The following is a 22,066-nucleotide window of genomic DNA, read 5'->3' as shown; positions in this document are numbered from 1 at the left end:
ATTGGAAGTTTTTCCAACCCAATAATTCTATTACATGTTTAAACTGTTTTCTGGCACTTAAAAATTCAATCTAAAATATCTGGTGGGGGAAAACCACAATGCCTTGTTATATATGATGTTCCCAATCTCATGATTTTTCTGTCTACCTAACATGTCCCTGTTCTTGATTTCAGTATCTAAATGTAATCTTATTTCCTATATTGATATGTTTATATGCCTCTAAATGTTTATAAATAGGGAAAACAACATAAGTTTTGGAAATTGACATATTTTTATAACCTTGGAGTATGAGTGAGACTTTCTAAACAAGATAGCAAAATTAAAAAAAAAAACTATAAAGGAGAAGATTGATAGATTTACTATACAATAATGTAACATTTCAGGATAATTAAAAACAGTAACAAAATTAAATCAAAAGCCAAACTGGTTAAAAATATATTCATATGATAGTCAATAGTTCATTGGCTAATGTATTCAACTATTCATTGACTACTGTATTCTTCTGTTTTACATTTTTAAGAATGCACAGAATTGCATGGTTTTTGCCAACATATTCAAAATTTTCTGTTTTTATTATTAATGCATTCCAAACATCCTATCAGGATTTATTTTTGTTATTGATTTACATCCTTTACTAGCTATTTCAGTAAATGTCATGGATGGTAAATTCTCTTGGTCTTTCTACATCTGCATTTCCCTCTAACTCTGAGCTAACTGTGTAAAGATTCCAAGGTTCAAGCTAATTATTCCTTCAGATGGATTCATCCTTTTCTGAGATTTACTGATTTTTTTTCCCTTTAGCTTTGATCTTATGCAGTTTCACTAGATGTGGCTATAGATATGTGCGTACTGATGAAAAGGTTTTATTTTCTTAAATTACAGAAAATAGTAATAGTATGATAACTTACATCTATATATTTACATGCAAGTATTGAAACCAAAACATGTAGAGGTCGGAATGTATGCACGCCAAAATGGACCCGAATCCAGAAGTCATGTCATTTTGAGTTGAGGGTGAAGAGCAACCACGTACAGAAGCACATGTAGGGTAATGAAGCATGTGGAAGAGAGGTGGGGGCTCGGAAAGCATTTTTTCCACCTCATGTGGAAGAGAGGTGGGGGCTTGGACTCTGGACTTTTAAAGAACTCTTTTTACAGAGGAATGTCCATTTCAGTGGCAGCAGCTCAGTGGCCTGGGGCACACCTGGAGCCTATTTCAGAGAAGGCAAGTGTAGCTGAGCCAGAAAGAGAAGCCACAGTGAGTTGTATGGAATTACCGCGTGCTGGAAAGATCACAGGAGACAAAGACGCCTTCTTTGCTCTCCTGTACCTCTGTCCTTGTTTCATGTGTCCGAGGGCCAGAGATTGCACAATGACTTGGGTGAGGCTGGGGCACGGTAGGAGCTCTGGGCCGGGATGGTCCCGCTGGCTCTCATCTGAGGCAGCTGCTCACTTCCTCCATCCCCAGGTTGCAAGACTTATCCAAGTTTCAGCCATCTGGGGGGAACATCGTGCTTATAGTTTTGGTTCAGCTTCCTGGTGGTCAAGGAGGTGACCAGGAGGTGACCAAGAGGAGGGAAGTATCCTGGGGAAGGGAGAACAACTTTCACTGGAGAAAGGTAGGAATTTGCACAGCGCCATGTTAACCCAGCTGAGACTAATGGGGTTGAAGAGGATATGGTCTGAAGAGAGAAGGTATACACATGAGCTGAATGTCCTCTGTGGGGATGCCACAGTTACTAAGGGGAGACTATGGCAAGGATAATATTTTAATACGCTAAACCATCGTGTTTTTAGTCACTAGCAAAACCTAGCTCTTGCTCTTCTCACAGCCCCAGTGATAAGAAGGCAGGCTTAGGTGACGATATGAGAGTTGCTTTTATAAGCCATAGAGTAGGGAGAACGAGGGTGTCAGGTAAATTGAGTTTCGCTAAAGCAGGAAGGAGGAAAGCTCTCCGTGTGTGTGGAGAAGATAAATTGGGAAGGATGGAATGGGAAAGGAAGGGCAGGAGTAGAGGAAGAAAGGCAGGAAATCGGGTTCAAATGCCTGTTCCCTCAAAATACAGCTGAGGAGAATTTCCAAAGCAGAGATGCATGTGTCATCTTGCCTTTGGGACTTTGGGACAGGAAGGCCCCTAGTGTCCCCTGGACTACAGCAAAAAACAAAAATTGTGAGCGTTGAGGTAGAGAAAGGACTGAGTTCAGGCCCTGGTTTTCTGTGGATGTGTGGAGCTTCCAGAAGATACCTTGGTTGTCACATGCCCATGCAGGGTGAAGTAAAAATGCCAAGAGGGCGAGAGACCAAAGGAGGCAAACCCAGACAAGAAACCAGCAGGAGCCGGGACCCTGTGACTGAATGAACGGCGTTGATAGTGGATGTCAGCAGCTTGGAAGCCTGAGGGGAGAAGTAAAATTAGGGACGGGTCTAGAGAGGCTGTACTAAGCACATGTTTCTGATACCTGGGTCCTTCCTGACCTGAAAGAGACTACTTCTCTCAGGGCTAGCCAATATCTAGAGATACTAAAAGGCTTGACTGGCTTGCAAGGGTGTCTTTCATATACACACCAACCAGCACAAAATCTAGCCCCCCTGCCATCTCCCTTATGGAGCCCTCACATCCAGGCCACTATCTCCTGCCCTAATCACCCGGGGGCCAGGTGCCAAACACCTAGGGACACACCTTGTACCCAGAGCCTGTTGAAATTACCCAAACCAGCCAATTCTAAGCCTGCTCACCTGCCCACTCCTTCTTGTGGGCACAGCCTCTTGCCCACACTCCTCTCATGCTCCCTCTGCCCTGTGGCTGAGTCGGCAGGTGGGGCTCACCATTTCCTCTTGGGAATGGTAACAAAGTGTCTTTCCAATGACAATGGTCTCCTGGTCTGTTGGCCTCACTATGCCCAAATCATAATAAAACTTACATTTTTAAAACAGCAGCAATACCTAAAACCAGTGGAATAAGACAGCACGTCCTCAGGTCGGTCCGCCCCAGACCCCCTCTTCCCAGCTAACATCTTCCTCATTCTGCATTCTGAAAACATCTGCGGAGGGGTAGGGGAGACTCCTTGAAAAGGGAGAAATGGTCTGACCTTTGATTTGTCATAATATTCATCTAAAAATGACTTCATAAACCAGGAGAAGTTTATCTTCATTTCACTGGAAATGTTTAACTTCCCCTGACCCACAACAAACTCACAATGCTGGTTAGCAAGCATAAGGGTTTAACAGAAAGGGGAAGTCAGTTGGAAAACATATGATAGTCTTGCATAGTTGAGTCGAATTTTCCACCTTAGGTTAGGATTCTGGTCTTTAATAATTTTTAAGAGAAATAAATTCTGTCCCCTGGGATTAATATACAGCTCTAAAATAATGCATATCCACTGCAGATAATTTGGAATATTTATAATTCAAGCCTAAGAGAAACACTGGACTTACTTTCCCATTGTTTTTGGAATGTGTCTCTGCATGTATTCATTCAGTGAACACATGTTGTGCACAAACACTCTAGCATGTTTTTCATTAAACAATATTTAAATTCATTAAACAATTTCAGACCATTAAGTGGTCTTACTATTCATTGCCTCATTTATTGAATCAGCCCCCTGTTGTTACTTACTTAAATTGTTCCTACAATTTCCTATTCTAAGTATTACTCTGATGGATATCAAATACATTAAATATTGGGTGCATCTTTAGATTTCCAATTAGATAGATTAACAGATAAATAAATTAATAGAAATTGAGGTAAATTAAAAGAAATCAAGCAGAACTCCAGTTTCAAGGCTTTGTACTAATTTGTATACCTACCACCAACAGTGTTTGAGAATTTCCATTTCTCGGGGCACCTGGGTGGCTCAGCCGGTTAAGCGTCCCACTTCGGCTCAGGTCATGATCACACTGGGCTCTATGCTGACAGCTAGCTCAGAGCCTGGAGCCTACTTCAGATTCTGTGTCTCCCTCTCTCTCTGCCTCTCCCCTGCTCACACTGTCTCTCTCTCTCAGAAATACATAAAACATTAAAAAAAATTTTTTAAAAGAGAATTTCCATTTCTCTCTTCTCTAAAAACATACGATTTGTTTTTTTAGTGTTTGTAAAATCTTTGTCAACAGAAAAAAAATTAAATCTTGTGGGGGTTTTTTAAATCTCTTTTGTTCTATAACCAACGGGGACAAAAATTTCTCACCCACCTCTAGGCTAATCTTTTATTTAAGTTGTGTATTCAGGTACTTGCTTATCTTTCTCAGGATATTTATACCTCTCTCCTACTGATTTCTGAAAGTTCCCTCTCTTACAAGGATTATTAGCCTTGTTTGTCATACGTGTCTGGCTTGGCATCACCTAATTTTGTGTTTAAAGTTTTCTTTCATTATTTTATAAACAAATATGATATATATTTAAAGATGAAAACTGTGATGAGCTTATCCCTAGCAAATCTGCCTTTAATTTGCAACTATTCAGAGAACGTTGAGAATATGTCCTTACTGGCAGGGAGTAATGATTGTAGTAAATTAAAGAAACAAGTTTAAACAAATATATGCTTACTCAAACTCTACCAGCAGCTGCCTTTCTCTCAGCCTACAGCCTTCACATGAGCTCCAGGGAATCTCAATGGCTTAAAATGCCCTGGTCTGTGAGCAGACAGTAAATACAATGATAACTGACAAGGTCTAGGGATTTATAGTTATCCCATTCTTCACAAGGAGAATCTCATTAAACTGTAGAAGCTTGTGAATTTTATTTCATTTTACAAATGCAGAAATGAGCTTGGTGACTTGCCCAGTGACATTTGGGTAGTGAGTGGGAAGACACGAGCCGTATACACATGTCGTTCTTTCCTCACCTTGAATTCCATGCTTTGTTTCTACAGGACTACTTTCCCATTGTTAAAAGCCTGCTTAAATATAGGCTGTAGGTTGAGAATAGTAATGAGAAGTTAAAAGTATCATCTCTGGGATAATATGTAAAGTGAAATTTGAACCCAGATTGGGCTCTTATCAGTTTAATGTTATTGCCAAGCCATATGCTGGAAATTAAAAGTAACCTGAAAGAGGCAAAAAAAAAAAAAAAAAAGTACACACACACACACACACACATATATACACACATACATACAAACACATATAAATATATATACACACACACACATACATATACACACATATATACAAGGCTATGATTCTTTAGAATGCCTTTGGGACCAGAATGAGGAGATCACTGGCATATCGGCATGTGCTCACCCATAAGGGAGTGGGAAGCAAAACACATTAAAAGCAATGGGCCCAAGTATATGGTTGTTAAATGTGTACCTTATTCCAGACTGAGGGAAGATCTCTCGAGTTGTCACCTCCAGCACACACCCAGTTCTGCTCTGTGTCTTAATCCAACATTACATTCCTTCATATCACGTACCCCTTCTCACCTAGTGTGCATTGATTTGGCACTTATCTATCATCCGTGTCCATAAACCAAAATGTAAGTTCCATGAGAGTTAGGACTTTGTTTTAATCATTACATTATAGTCAGCTCCTAAAACAGTACCCATAACCCCCTGGGCATCAAATGTTTGTGCAGATGTCCTAGGGAAGGTCTGAGCAACCCTGGATTTTTCAGGTAGATCACAAGAGGCCTCAGGCCCTTTTCTAACGTCTGTAGAAGGATATCCGCAAAGCCGCTTCTCTTCGCCATATTCCTAATCCTGGCCAACCTCAGAGAACTCAGTATCTTCCCAATTTGGAAATTTTCTTGAAGGTTAATATTTAAATGATACTACATTAATGTGACTGTAAAGGACAACTGACCTTGTTATATTATAAAATGTATTTCCTTTTTACTGTTGTTTTTCAATTACATATTGACTCTATAATATACTCTGAACAGCTAAAGGAGAACTGATTCACACAGACCATATAGGATGGAGTTCCTTTTGAGTAACCGAGGCCTCAAATGTCAGTAACTTACAGAAGAGATGGGCTTATTTCTTTTACATAAAAGCCTGAAGGCAAGCAGTCTAGTAGTTGTACAGGGTTCAATTCCATAAAATGCTTAAATTCCTGGACTCCGTTGTGTTTTTCTACTACTTATATGGCCTCCAATTTCAAGGTCACCTCATGGAGGAAAATAGCTACTTTAGCTCCAGCAATTCTGTAGCATTCCAGCCCGTAGAAAGACAAAGGTGTCAAAGGACAAAGGATGCATGATGATTGCCTATTAATGAAGATTCAAGTCTTCATTAAGATGTGACACTTCCACTTATACTCCATTGTTCAAACCTAAGTGATGTGGCCTCATCTTGCTTGAAGGGAGACAAGACACATAGTCTTTATTCCATGTGGTCACGTATCCATCTAAAAATCTGGGACTCTCTGACCACATAAAAAGGAAAAATGAATATAAAGGACAACTAGCCATTTTTACTGAGGCATTTAATTGAGTGTTTTTCTATTCAAGACAGTCATCCTAGGAGACTAAGTACTTTCTCCAATAATGCGGTCATTGCCACCATTTTTGAACTGCCTCAGAGCCTACAACATGTCTTTATACAGATCTTCAGATGCATCAAATACTCTATGTTATGGCTTCAAACTTCTAAGTCCAGTGCATCCATTAAAACAATTTTCAAAAGGATGGTATTATACAAATTCCCCACTACCAGCACCATCTACTCCCCTCCATTACCACCATCACTCTCATCAGTACTTAGTACATTGGTACCAGTAAAGAATGCAAACTTAGAGTATTCAAGTAATTTCATTTAATGTACCTCAACTTGTAACTTTCAGACTTATAACCATTTGTCTGAATAATATGTTCTAACAGCTGATGGTATATCATTTAAAGTCTCCCATTATACCTGGTATTCTTTTTCTCCTAGGATGAAGAGAAACCTATCTCCAAAATTTACATGAAGATGTCCTAAGATTAGGATCTTAGAGCAGAAAAACTACTTGGGACTGATTTAAAAATGCCGTGTGACATTGCTTCCACCAATTAGCCAGAGGTAAAGTGCTAATTATTTGTTTACTTTATTATGAAGCAGCTCAAAACATTAAATTTCATTCTTACAGAAATTTAGAATTAGGGAATATTATAATTATTAGCTATATTTTACACTTTCTAGAATTTAACATCAAATTCCTTTTGTTTTGGAATCATTATCAATTTTTCCAAGTCAGGAAAGTGGTTCTTTGTTAGCCTTTCAGAACTCAACTAAACGTTGGGTGCTGTGGTGTCTTTCTCAGGCAGTGGTTTCCCTCCATGCCACTGTAGTGTATTGTGCTTGCCTATGGGCCCCTCACCAAACATAAGTTCCTTGAAGGTGGAAACCATGACATAATCACCGACTGTGTTGTCAGCAACATCCCTGAAACTTAGCAGGCATGTAACAAATCTTATGTTGTTTTTAGAACATCCTACCTTCCTTTCCAAAGGCATATTATATATGCCCTTACAAATGTTCTCCAGCCACATTTTGCTGGGAGTCACTTGCTAAGTGCCCATTGTGAGATGTGCTGGGATACGACTCTCCCACCAATATCATACAAACCATAATTGTTGGAGAAGAAAAAGGGATGAGGAAAGAAAGAAAAATGAAGGAAGGAAGAACTGTAGGAGAGATAGACCATACTCAAGGTTGATTAAAGATAGTAATTAAATATTAAAAGTGATTTTTTGGACCACAAATAAATTTTATCGTTTTCTAGATTAGTGTGACCATGTAAAAGATATGGGAGGATTAAGAAAAAAAGATGAGTGTGATATGACTGGAATATCGGAATAATGGTATGTAAATTAGAAATTCGAGAAATTCTGTTAAGCAACATCATGCTAATAGGTCCAAAGGGGAAATATATGATCCTTTCAAGTAGACCCAAATCTTGTCTTATTTGACAAGATTCAAAATCAGTTTTTCATAAACATCATTGATAGAATAAACATACTTTAAAAATAATAATAGTTATTACTGTATAGTACCTTTCTCAACCCAAGAGTCAGCATCAGTCAACATCAATAAGCTTAATGGCAAAGCACTGGAAGAGCATTACAATGAAAGGCACAAACAAGAGGAGAATACCCACTAATACCTCCATTATGTATATACATTACGTACACCGTTCTAGAAATAATACCAAAAGCACATCTACACAAGAAAGAAATGAGGTATAAACACTGAACAAGTGGAGAAAATTCCTAATATTTGGAGAGATCAAAACTGCATACACCCTATAGGTAGATCCTGTTAATTTCCCATTTTACACATGAGGAAACTAAGACACAGAATGGATAAGTACTTGTCCAAGAAACACGCCTACTTTGTGGCAGAGACGGAACCTGAATTCAGGCAATCAGTTTCCAGATTTTATACTTTAATCATTGCACTCTATTACAGAGTATGGGGTAAACCCATTTCTGTCCCCATTTCCTCCAAATACACACACACACACACACACACACACAATTTTAGAAAAATATACAAGAGGAAAATGACATTGGATGCTTTGATAAGAGTGGTAGGGGTGGGAGTAAGAGGGAAGGTTTGTTTTCATATTTTATAGATTATTGCACTGCATGAGTTTTCTAACTACATGGATATTTTATTTCTGTTTTCATATAAACAGAAACACGAGAAAAGCATGTGAAAAGGCCCTGAAGCAGAAAAGAGTATTCTTTGAGAAACAAAAATTTTCATGATTGATGCATAGAGATGGATCCAGAAGAGAAGTAATGATGAGCTTGGAGAGGAAAGCTAGTCTGTGTAGGCCATTTGAAATGTATTTTGGAACTTGTCCTAGAGGTAATGGGAAGTCACTTAGAGCTTTAAGCATGGGAATAACATAATTGGATCAATGTTTTTTAAAAGATCATTAGATCAACAGAGTGAATAATAGATTGGAGAGAAGTGAAAGTGACCTGTGAAGAGCACTGGGTGTTAAATTTAAGTGATGAATCACTAAATTCTACTCCTGAAACCAATATTACACTATATGTTAACTAACTAGAATTTAAGTAAATTTTTTTTTTTTAAAAGAAGCAAGGGACTATTTACAAGTGAATTAGAGTAGTGCAGAAAGATGCTGATAGGGACGTATGTGACAGTGGCAGTAGAGAAAGAAGTGGATAGATTGCAAAGGTAGCAAGTAGGCAAGATCAATGGGATTTGGTGATTGACTGGATGGGGAGAGACAGAGAAGAAATAATGATTCTCAGTGCTTCGACTTACATATTTTGTGTGCAATGGTGCCATTCACTGATAGGGAGGAAGAAATTATGGGGAGTGTGGAATATGGAATATGCTGAGTCAGAGATAGTAGTTAGAACTCCAAGTAAAGACGTGGAACAGGCAAACAGATATACGGCAACGGAGCTCAGATGAGAGGTGTCTGTTGGGTACAATGACCACATGGGAGGAAACGAGGACATGTAGGGAGAAAGTGACACTTGAGCAGAGGCTCTGAGATAGAGACCAGCTCTCTGAAAGGACTCAGCAAATAATTGTTGAATGAACCAATGGAGCAGCCAAAGAGATAAAGAAAGTGTACCATGAAAAAAGGGAAGAAAAGTCAGATATACATCATAAAAGAAAGGGAAAAAACAGTGGTCAATTCAGTCAAATAAGTTTAAGAAATTTCATGAATATAGACTGATAAAGATTTATTTTTGAACAAATTACAACATTTATATTTTGTTTATAGAGATATATAATATTGAATACCTTTTACAAGTATTGCATTGTGTAAAGGAAAATATGATGCTCTGGGGATAATGTAAATTACAGAATCAAAGAAAAATCCCATTTGGTCAATGTTCTCTGAAAATATAGAATAACCGGTGATTGTGGCAGTCTTCCACTTATTCAAAAAATTCAAATAATCAGAATATCCAATTTCTAAAACAAACCATTTAATAAAAGGATTTTTAATTGAGTGTCAAATATAATAGATGTAATTAAGAAACAGTAACACAATTTTAAGTAGAAAAATGTGATTTATAAATGTATTAGAGTAGAATCTGCCAGGTATTTCAGAAATAATGAATCATATAATTGAGTTTGTGGTATTTTCATTCTTAATCTTATTTTCTAGTATTTCTAGGCTGTTTACCACTTACTATGCTTTTTTTTTTTTTTTTTTTTTTTTTTTTAGCACGGGGAACACCACGGTAATTCAACTCAAGGTTCCTGCTCTCAGGAAGCTTGTATTATTGTGAGGAGGTTAATGATAAATACATAATCATTTGCTTGCAATAACACAAATAGGCAACAAGTTATGAGGGATTTCAATACCTGTCAGAGAGATATCCAGGAGGAAACATAGGAATTGAGCTTTTAGTGCTGAGTAGGAGTTGGGCAGATGAAGTATAAAAACAGGCATAGTAGGCAGAAGGAAGGTAATTTGATCAGAGAGGCAAAGGAAAGATTTATTGCGTTGAGCAAAAACAAACGTTGTTTGGTAATATTACAGAATGATGTTTAGAACCGGAAGTAAAAATATGTGACACTGAATTACCAAATATGGCTCTAGAAGTCATGAAGGCTATAAGGAGAAACTTGGACTTCAACCTGGAGGAGAATGGAACCTTTGTAGGCTTTGCTATAGGTAGGTAAGAGTTATACCACGCATGAGCACATGCACACACACCCACACACACTTGTTTACTTCTTTACTTTGTTACTTATATAAAATCAGGACTCTGTATTGAAAATGGATTTGGACACCACAGGACTTGGAGTCAGACAGATAAGGAAAGGGCTCATAACAGTAATTTAGGAGAATAATTTAGAAGATGAACAAGAGAAATGGAAGGGTAGAGAGGAAGGAAGAGATTTGTAGTGGACGTTTATCATTTTTTGTTTGTGCACCACCCCTTTCTCTGATTCTTCTGATAAAAGGCAGGTTCTTCATTTGGAGAAAGATTCCCACCCCTGGAGCCATGCCCTCTCATCACCAATAATGGCTATTCCACGGATGGATCAGATCTGTTAACTCTTCTCACCCTCTTACCCAATGCCTCCACCACAGTAACTGGTCCAGGAAGTGGAAATATAGTCCAAACTGGACCAATAAAAATCACTTCTAGGTTTAGAGGTAGGAGGGAAAGTGCCATATTCTCTCCACATGAAGCTGTGAGCCCCGGGTTACCAGAAAGGATGTAGCCAACACACAAAGAGAAGCAGAGATCAGTGTAGGGGTGGTACAAGGGAGAGAGTGAGAGATTTAGAAAGACACCTGGTACCATGAATTCCCTTGCTGCCCAGCTATATTTCGACCAGTCAATGTGACACAAGTCCATTCAAGCACCCTTAGCTTTGTGAAAGTTTGAGTTACACCACTTTGCTTTAGTGAGAGATCTACATTAGTACCTATTTTCTCTGAGAGAAATCCAAAAAGGATTTTCGTTTTTATGAAAAAAGGCAAAAGGTGAAAATAGCACTCAGCATTTGTTTTGCAGATGCTGTTCTAGGGATCACACGCACCCTGAGGAGCAGTGGCAACAGTGGTCCCGCCCAGCTCTTTCCCTGGGAAATATCCTCAGCATCTTATCATCAAGCTGCCATAGCTTTCAATTGTGTCTGTGAGCATCTGTGTTTCACCTTTATTTAATTTTGTGCATCCATCAGCAACATGTAACCTAAGGTATCCAAAAAGGCTAAGAGAGGTTATATTTTGGGTCTGGGAATGCTCAAAAAATTTCCATATGAATTAATGGTAACTGCTTCTTTACTTTATTACATTTTGGCTTAGGAAAGGTTTCATAGGAAAGCTGTACTTTTGGCTGTGGAGTAAATCTGTACAGTTTTCCTTTTGTCCAAGGGAAATTTAAGTTGGATTTCTGTCATGTGCAACTCAACGTGATACCATTAATACAAAATTCAGGTAATATTAGAAAATAAAACAGGAAAGGCAAGAAAACAAGAACAATACTAACATTCTAGTTAGCAATGGGTAGAACATAGTACTGTTAACTGAGACAGAGTGCAGAGTATACGGAAAGATGAGCAGGTTTTGAGAAAAAGATGATGAGTCAAGCTTTACACATGTTAAGTTTAAAGTGCCTATTGGCCATTCAGGAGGGCATTCCACAGATATAAGCATATCTAAATAAATGTGGATAGAACCGCATCCAGCTTTGGAAATTTACAGGCTGGAGAATTATCCCATCAATTATCAGGTCAAGATGAGAGATGGACAGTTCAAAAATGATGCTATTAGACAAGGAAAATGTGCACAGTAAGAAAAATAGCGGTATATAAATAAAAATCTGGAGAATGTCAACCGCAAAGGGTCCAAAGTGAAAGAACACATTAAACAGAAAGAGAAATACCATAAGATTACAAAACAAACAAGGATGCCCCGTAATATAGAAACTAAGTGGTAGAAAATATGTAGGAAGAAGTTGCTAACTCTTGAAAGCTACAAAGAGGTCTAATGTCAGAAAAGTCTCCATGGCAACTGGAAGGGCTATTAGTGCTCTTACAGAGAACTGGTAATAGAAGAGTGTGAAGAAAAACACACTTCCAGTGGGCTGTGATAAACACATGAGCTGAGGAAGTTAGCTACAATCAGCACAGTTCTCAAGTTTTCGTAAACAGAGGACAAAACATTGGACCACAGTGGAGGGGTATACAGGCAAGGTTTCACCAGGTCAGGAAAGACACAAACGGGAAAACTACACACATACACGTGTAGTACATGAATCACACATATATGTAATAGTATATGAATTGTTCACATGTATATATAAATAACTACATACGCATGTATATTCTGAACCCCTAGGTTTAAATCCCATTTTCTGAGGAGAATTTGTATAACTTCTCTATGCCTCTTTTATTCTTTCTGTAATATGAGAATAAATAGGATAATAAATAGAAATTGTTCAATAGAATCATTGTGAGGGTTAAATGTGTTAACAGGTGGAAAGAACACAGAGCACACCCGGGATACGGTCAGCACTCAGGAAATATTAGCTACCATCACGGTAAAGGTAATCCATCTTAGCCTTCATATTTACTTGGAAATATCTTCCTTCTAGGTCACTCAAGTGTGTAGGTAGAGAAGGATGCCAGAACTCACAGAAATACATCACTACTTCAATTTCTTAATAATGGACAGAACTCTTAATGCCAAAAATACTTCGGACTGGCTGACAAGGCATTAGCATTGATTTTCTGGCTTTCCCTGTCAGTCTTCTTCCTTGTAAGTGGTTTCTTTCCCTCTCAACTCCAGACCATGAGGTGTCCTTATTATCTACTTAGGCTGACTCCAGAAGTGCTACTTTTCAGTGTCACAGAGAGCATGACATCATCACAGGGGGGCAGGGTATATATTAACAAACCATGATGATACCATCATGATATATGATATATATCATATATCGATCAGTCATTATCGGTGGCACCTGCCCAGGACTTATTTCTGCAAAACATCTATGCTCAGTCCTCATAAATGTTGAGACACATTCCATAGACCATGTAGCAATTTTTTAAAATATGAAGAATGATTAAGGATGAAATAGTTATCATATGATGTAATAAAAATCAGAATTCAAAAGTTCATCGACAATACAATTTCAACTCTAAAAATGTATATAGATGTATATTTATATTGTGCTTAAAAAGCACAAAAAAAACTGGAAGAAATAACACTGGCATTCTTTACAGAGCTAGAACAAACAATCCTAAAATTTGTACAGAAACACAAAAGACCCTGAATAGCCAAAGTAATGTTGAAAAAGAAAACCAGAGCTCAAGTCATCATAATCCTGGACTTTAACCCATACTACAAAGCTGTAATCATCAAGACAGTATGGTATTATTGTAAAAACAGACACATGGATCAATGGAATAGGGAGCCCAGAAATGGACCCACAAATATTTGGCCAACTCATTTTTGACAAAGCAGGAAAGAGTATCCAATGGAAAAAAAAGACAGTGTTTTTAGCAAATAGGGCTAGGAAAACTGGATAGAGACATGCAGAATAATTAAACCGGCCATTTTATTACACAGTACATAAAAATAAATTCAAAATGGATGAAAGACCTAAATGTGAGACAGGAAACCATCAAGATCCTAGAGGAGAAAACAGGCAGCAAGCTCTTTGACCTCGGCTGCAGCAACTTCTTACTTGGTATTTCTCCAGAGGCAAGGGAAATAAAAGCAAAAATGAACTATTGGGACTTCATCGAGATAAAAAGCTTCTGTACAGTGAAGGAAACAATCAACAAAACTAAAAGGCAATCAACAGAATGAAAGAAGATATTTGCAAATGATAAATTGGACAAAGTTTTAGTATCCAAAATCTATAAACTTGTCAAACTCAACACCCAAAAAACAAATGGTCCAGTGAAGAAATGGACAGAAGACATGAACAGACACTTTTCCAACGAAGACATCCAGATGACTAACACACACATAAAAAGCTGCTCAAAATCACTCATCAATTTTTCTCCTCAATTTGTGTCTTTTAATTGTCTAGAAGAATAAATACCTTCCTTTGAGATAATTCTCCCCCTAGAAATTGTTTTTTTAATGAAAAAGAATATGGAAGGGAGGGGAGGGGAGGGGAGAGGAGGGAAAGGGGAGAAGAGGGAAAGGGGACAGGGGACAGGGGGGAATGGGAGGGGAGGGAGGAAGGGGAGGGGAGGGGAAGGGAAGACTGAGAAGGATAAATAGTTTGCCATGAGGCATAGATGTCTTGGCATACTTTGTTTAACTTTCTTTCTTCTCTCTCTCCCTTCCTTTCTTCTTTCATTTACTTATCCATTCATTCATTAAACACATATTTGTAGAGCACCTAGGTGCTAGGGATGCAATGAGCAGACCAGGAGATGAAAAAATTGTGAAAACAGGGATAGAATTGTGTGCAGAGAAGACAAAGGGAAATTTTAGACAAGAGGTTCTGCCTGAGGAGTCTGAGGGGCCCTCCAGGGATCCCCATGCCAGAAGGAAGGCGAGGAGGAAGAAAAAGAAGCTCATAGGGTTCAGAAAGGGGACATTTTCAGGGCACTTTTTTTTAAGTTTATTTATTTGAGAGGGAGAATACAGTGGATGAGGGGCAGCAAGAGAGAGTTGGAGCAGGGGAGAATGATTCCCAAGTAGTCTTCACACTGTCAATGCAGAGCCTGCCGCAGGGCTTGAACACACAAATTGTGTTATCATGACCTGAGCTGAAATCAAAAGTTGGACGCTCAACCAGCTGAGCCACCCAGGTCCCCCAGGACACTCTTTGCTCCCCCCCCCCCATTTTGTTCTAGGATCCTGCATCCAAAGCCAGTTACCCTCTCAATGCTGACTTTCATTTTTAGTCAATTTTTTGAGATGTAATTTTACTTAGAAATGATGAATTTCATCCATTTTAATGTACAGTTAGATGAGCTTCAACAAACTATATACCCATGTAACCAACTCCTCTATCAGATTATTTCCATCAACCCAGAAAATTCACTCATGCCATTGGCAGGCTGTTCCCAACCCCCTGTATACTCAATGATCTAATTTCAATCACTCTAGATTATTTTGCGATGCCTACTTTTAACCAACTCCTGAGTGGATGCCTATCCACAGTGACTCTTAATATCTCACTGCCCTAACTTTGCCCAGCTTTTTGGCTATTCAGGAAAGGCACAGTCACCCCAATCAGTGGTACCTCTTCTGGAATTGAAGCCAGTCACTTTTCACAAGTAGCTACAGAACCAGTTATCCAATAGGTGGAGATTTCTTGGGGGATGAACCTAGCTCTGAAGCCCTAGCTTCTGGGAATATGGCTGACCTGGGTAACAAGACCTCCCTTTGGTTTCTAGGAATAATAGTCACAAATAAAAACTTCCATGTGTTTTGAAATTCTGTTGGATCCTGAGACTGAGGTCATTTACCTGTCTTGTAAGAGCTTCAGTGAGGACATTTGCAAGCATTTGTTTTCATGCTATTTTAGACTTTAGAAATTTGTTATACTCTGTCCTGGAGTAGCACGGATTCACTGTCAAGAAGTAGCATTCACAGTGCCAGCACCCTTTATATATTTGTAATTGTTATAGAAAAAAACATCTGCTATTAAAAACAAAAGCAACTCGTGCTTTTGTGGGATAACAGGCAGATGTGTGCATTAACCTATGGAGCCATAATAGTAGAGATATCAGATATTCTTACCATAAGGCCCTCTGCTTTAAATATTTAGAATTCAAGCCAAAGCAATCTTGACAAAGAGGAGCAAAACTGGAGGTATCACAATTCCAGATTTCAAGATTTACTATAAAGCTGTAGTAATCAAAACAGTATAATACTGGCACAAAACTAGATACATAGATCAACAGAATAAAATAGAGACTCCAGAAATAAACCTACAAATATATGGCCAATTAATCTACGAGAAAGCAGGCAAGAATATACAGTGGACAAAAGATAGTCTCTTCAATAAACAGAGCTGGAAAAACTGGAAAGCCACATGTCAAAGATGTAAACGGACTACTTTCTAAACGACACACAAAAATAAACTCAAATGGATTAAAGACCTAAATGTGAGAGCTTTCAGATCTCAACCCTCTGTATAGTCCTAAAAATCCTAGAAGAGAACACAGGCAATAATTTCTCTGACATTGGTCATAGCAACATTGTACTAGATATGTGTCCTCGGGCAAGGGAAACAAAAGCAAAAATAAACTACTGGGACTCCATCAAAACAAAAAACTTCTGCACAGCAAAAGAAACCATCAATAAAACAAAACAAACCCTACAGAATAGATGTTTGCATATTATACATCCAATAAGGGGTTCCTTTCAAAAATCTATAACTTCTATAAATCAACACCAAAAAAAGAAATTATTTGATTAAAAATGGGCAGAGGAGGGGCGCCTGGGTGGCTTAGTCGGTTAAGCGTCCGACTTTCGCTTAGGTCATGATCTCGCGGTTCGTGGGTTCGAGCCCCGCGTCGGGCTCTGTGCTGACTGCCAGCTCAGAGCCTGGAGACTGTTTCAGTCTGTGACTCCCTCTCTCTCTGACCCTCCCCTGCTCATGCTGTCTCTCTCTCTCTCCTAGAAATAAATAAAAAATATTAAAAAAAAAAATGGGCAGAGGACCTGAATAGACATATTTCCAAGTAAGATGTACAGATAGATGGCCAAGAGATACCTAAAAAGATGCTTACATCAGGGAAATGCAGTTGGTAACTACACTTGTGGTGAACATAGCATAGTATATAAATTTGTTGAATCTGACATGGACTAAGTTGTACCCCTGAAACTAATGTAACATGTGTCAACTATACTCAAATCTTAAAATTTTTTTAAATTTAATAAAAATAAAATACGTAGGATTCATAGAATTGCCTTCTCTAATATTTCCCTTACGTTCCCATAGTGAGATATCTATGTGTATTCTGAAACAAAGATGGAGAAAATTATTTGAAATTCACCAGATTATATTACTCCTTTTCAGCATCCAAACCTACTACTCTTCTTACGGAATTAATACGTATAAGGAATACAAAGGAAAAAGAAACCTGGTTTATTCAATTAGAAATGCTGATAACAAAATTTTACCAGCTCCAGAAAGCAGTTCTTCCTCTTACTATGTTTTCTTTCTACACATTTAAAAAGAGTTGCTTTCTATGAATCTATAAAGGTGTATGTTCTGGCGAGAGGGAGGAAGTTGTTTGTTTTGTGAGGTTTATCTTTTGGGTTTTGTTTGTGTTTGTTTGTTTGTTTTTTTAACTCCCGAAGTTTTACCGTGGAAACTGCAATGGGCCTCTATGCTTCAAAGTATTTACAGCTCCAGGAATTCTTAAATCCCATCCAATCTTTGTGAACCTGTTTTCTGATAACAAAATCAGAATGGGCAGAAAGGTAGGTTGTTAGTAATCCTTTAACAAATCTCCAAAACAAGGCCCTCAGTATCCATCATAACCACAGAAAACCACCTTTTTTGTCTTTAAGAACATTATAGGTACAATTTGGGGGGGGAAAAAAAAAGACAAAAGAGAGAGGGAGAGAGGGAGATGCAATGAAAGAAATCCCTAGTCCTTGGAATCCTCCTTAACTAGTCTCGGAATCTATCAGCTACTATAGCTTTGGTTTTCCAGGCAGGAAGCAGCATTCTCAGATAATCTCATTAAAGTCCTTAGACTTTCTCTTTGGGTTTTTTATTCTATTCCCCCCCACCCCCATGTAATTCTCTTTACTCTTTACTTATGATCACGATTAACATGGAATTGTCAATGTGCTCTGATTAATGACCTGAGTCAGCCATTCAACAACAGTGTATTTCAGAGGGTATAAGCTAACAGCAAAATGTAGCAATTCTCTTAGAAGTGTTTACAGGATATGGGAGAATTAACACTTGTTTTAGTTTTTACTACATGCTGGACAAGATGTTGAAGAAAAACCTGGAGACAAACAATTACAGAGTGATTTGATAAGCGTCATAATGAAGATACGTGGAAAGGGTTAGCAAGAAAACAGAGGGTTGCATAACTTTGCCTCCTTTCCCCCTCTAGATAATGCGATATTTAAGCTAGGCTATTTAAGGTTTTCACTGTACCTCACTGCTGGTAATAGAAACCAATCTGAGCTATCTTAACAAACAAAGTGTGTTTTATTAAACAAATTAACAACTGAAGTATCCTGGAAAGAGTAGTGTGCAAGGGCAAAATAGCATAGCTGAACTGCGTGGGTTTACATCTCAACTCTGCTGCTCATTTGCTGTGAGACCCTGAGCAGGTCACATAGTCTGTCTCTGTTTCATGGCATTGAAGTGACAGTCTGTGTATAAAATGCTCATAATAGTGCCTGGCATGTGGCTCTCAGGGCCTGAGAAACTGTGTCAGAACTGGGAAGATCACCGGTGGCTTCCTCCCTCCTCACTGCCACGCTCTGGCCTTCAGCCTCTTGCTCTGGTCTCTTTCTCAGGCTGTAGATCACAGGGATTTGGAAAAACAGGTTGAGAAAAAACAAAATGTAAAGGGCTTAGTATACAACACTAACACATTTGAACTTCCCGCCAGTTAATGAGCCAGGAGTTTTTTGAAGCACTGAGGAAACATGCTTATTTATAGTTATGATGTTTAAGAAAGATCACATAATGGCATAGAGACTGGGGAGAAAGATGGATGAGATCCTGTTTCATCCTTCAGATTTCTATTTACTATTTATAGGTATTTTTCTTGTTACCCACCTATGATGAGTGGAGCTATATCTATACTTGTAATCTATCCGTAGAGATAGGCAAGGAGAAAGAGAGAAGGGACATGATGTTTTGTCAGGGAAGACTAGAGGACCCTTTGAGGGGAGATGTATTAGCTTGCGATGGCTGCCATAAAAAATACCACAAACTAAGTGGCTTAAAAAACAGAACTTTATTTTCGCACAGTTCTGGAGGCTGGAAGTCCAAGGTTTCTTTTCTCCCAAGGTGTCTCTCTTTTGGCTCTCAGATGGCTACTTTCTTGCTGTGTCCTCACAGAGCCTTTCCTCGGTGCATCACATCACTGTGTCTCTGTGTGGCTCCTAAAATCCTCTTTTTATAAGGACACAGTCAGATTGGATTAGGGCCCACCCTAATGGCCTCATTTTAATTTGATTACCTCTTTAAAGGCCTTCCAAATATAATAGAATTCTGAGGCACTGGGGATTAGGGCTTTGACATATAAATTTGGTGGTGGTAGAGCCACAATGCAGTCCATAACGGAAGGTAAAATACTTTTGTTAGGAAGACAAGAATCCACAGTGACAGTAGTAGCAGAAAGACATGGATTACAGATGATTTTTCTCCTATAGAATTAGAAGGTGTTAAAGACTGATTTGATGTGGAAGGAGAGATATAGGAAAAAGTAAGACTATCTGTAAGTGTTCTACCTTGGCTAGATGGACATACAGCAGTATGCATAAATTAAACATATTTAGTACAAGATGCAGATTTGGGAGTAAATTAGGGCAATCATTGGATAATTCATTCAACAAATACTTAGCGTGTTTTTACTACATACCGAGCACTTTCAGAGAAACAAATGCCCTAAGCTCATCAAGTTTACAGTCAATGGCTCTCAGAATATGCAACCTTTGAGGTACCTGTTAGATACTGACAAATATAGAAAAGTGGAGATGTTGGGAAAGCAGGTGAATGTACAAATATGGAACCCAAGGGTTGGGCTGGCACTGTGGCTAAGAATGTAGAAGACAGAGTAAATAGATTACTAAAGCTGTGAACCTGAGTGTGTTCACCCAAGAACTAAAAAGGTTGAGAAATAGTCTCTGAATCAGGCAAATGTGATGGGTTATAAAGAAGGGGAAGGGCCAGTGAAGAGATGAGGTAAACAGATCAAGCAGTGAAGCAGAAGGAAAAGCAAAGAATGACTTCAGTCTTGACTATGTCCAGTTGAGGCTGCATACAGAATTTTATATATATATTTATATATACACACACACATACACACACACACACACACACACATATACACCTTCAAATTAGCATTATGGAACAGTAATTTTAAAATACATAGTTTACACGAGTATATGAGTGGCTCATTTGGCTGAGCGTCCAACTCCTGATTTTGGCTCAGGTCATGATCTCATAGTTAGTTCATGAGTTGGAGCTCCAGATGGGCTCTCTGTGGACAGCGTGGAGCCTGCTTGGGAGTCTCTGTCTCCCTCTCTCTCTGTCCCTCCCCACTCACTGTCTATCTCTCTCTCTCGAAATAAATATTTAAAAATAATAAAAATAAAATAAAAATAGTTTACATATTCAGGTCATAACAAACAATAACTCTATATAACTGTGCCAAATGTAGAAGCTCTAAGGAAAGGGCTTTAATGCGTTACCTACACCAATCTATAATCAACAGGGAACAGCCCAAACTCTCAGTCTGTTCTCTTGTGCAGACCTTACTTTGCCTCTGGCAATCTTGTTTAAAATACTTATTTGCTTAGCATAGACTGTGCAAAGGTAAACTGGAGCTGACTGGCTGTCACCAGCATCAACTTTCAACATCTTGTACAATATTGACAGATACTTGCTCACCGAATTGTGTCTGCCCATCTAAATTTCCCTTGGCTCCTATTATTCTCACTAAGTCCCCAGACTGCAATAAGATTTTCTCTTTCTTTCATGTTTCAAGGCTTTAATTACTCCTTCAGACATCCCTTCTCAGTTTGGCAGTGTAAAAACAGACTTCAGGGAAAGGTTTTCTAGAATTCAACAAATGGATTGCATCAGTGTTTTCCTGTTCTTTTAAGAATCAGGGCAAAATTATGTCTTTGTCATGTAGTCCACGTGAGTTTGGGCCAAAGAGCACGCTAGCAGTGATTCCTCAGGGTGTATGTTAAGCGGTCCTTCGTCATCAGTCAGAGATGATGCCGATTACCTTGGGGAACACAAAAATGAAATCTTCTTGGTTCCTCTGATAAGACCCTCATTTCCTTTCAGACATTCTCATTTCGCCATTAGCACATTCCTGCTGCTGGGATAGTGTAGCATAATGTGTCTTTGCCAGTTTTCTCTCAAGTCTGGCCAGTCCAGATCATTACTCCCAATTTGTATGTATGTATGTATGTACGTATGTATGTATATACGTATTTATTTATTTATAAATAAAAGATGTTACTTTTTTTAATGTTTATTTATTTTTGAGAAAGAGACAGACAGACAGAGTATGAGCCAGGGAAGGGCTCCATGCTCTGAGCTGTCAGCACAGAGCCCTGTCATAGGTCTTGAACCCATGAACCATCAGTTCATGACCTAAGCCGAAGTCAGATGCTTAACCAACTGAACCATCCAGGTGCCCCTGTTCCCATTTTGTTTTTAAAAACCACCCACCGTTTGATTAGTAATCATCTTTTCTAAATCTGTCTGAAATCTTGCTTTCCCTAAAGCATACACACAAGTGATTTTTTTAAAAAAAACAAATACATAAATATAATTTTAGCTCCCTTTTGTACTCCCTCTTCATAATAAGGCTATTAAACATTCTCCAGTTCCTAATACAGCCAAAATTAGAGGGGGACTCAGATTTTTGAACCTTATTCTAACTGAGTGCCATATTATAAATTAAATGCAGTAAAAGTCGACTTGACCTTGTTCAGATA

The 22,066-nt window shown here is 38.5% G+C and overlaps 2 long non-coding RNA genes across 2 annotated transcripts in view; one reads left to right on the top strand and one right to left on the bottom strand.

The window, feature by feature from the left end:
* Window positions 1–22,066, bottom strand: part of LOC120226224 — a 122,605-nt gene that overhangs the window by 81,360 nt on the left and 19,179 nt on the right. The gene's annotated exons all lie outside the window — the stretch shown is intronic.
* Window positions 1,431–13,644, top strand: LOC120226225. Its single transcript, XR_005526972.1, has 6 exons — window positions 1,431–1,619; window positions 6,874–6,999; window positions 8,618–8,793; window positions 10,460–10,594; window positions 11,448–11,570; window positions 13,032–13,644. It is a non-coding gene; the product is annotated as an uncharacterized LOC120226225 (long non-coding RNA).

This window comes from Hyaena hyaena, unplaced genomic scaffold, assembly GCF_003009895.1.
Source record: "Hyaena hyaena isolate Hyena2069 unplaced genomic scaffold, ASM300989v1 scaffold_1641, whole genome shotgun sequence".
Taxonomy (NCBI): domain Eukaryota; kingdom Metazoa; phylum Chordata; class Mammalia; order Carnivora; family Hyaenidae; genus Hyaena; species Hyaena hyaena.
This window is presented reverse-complemented; position numbering and strand designations above follow the sequence as displayed.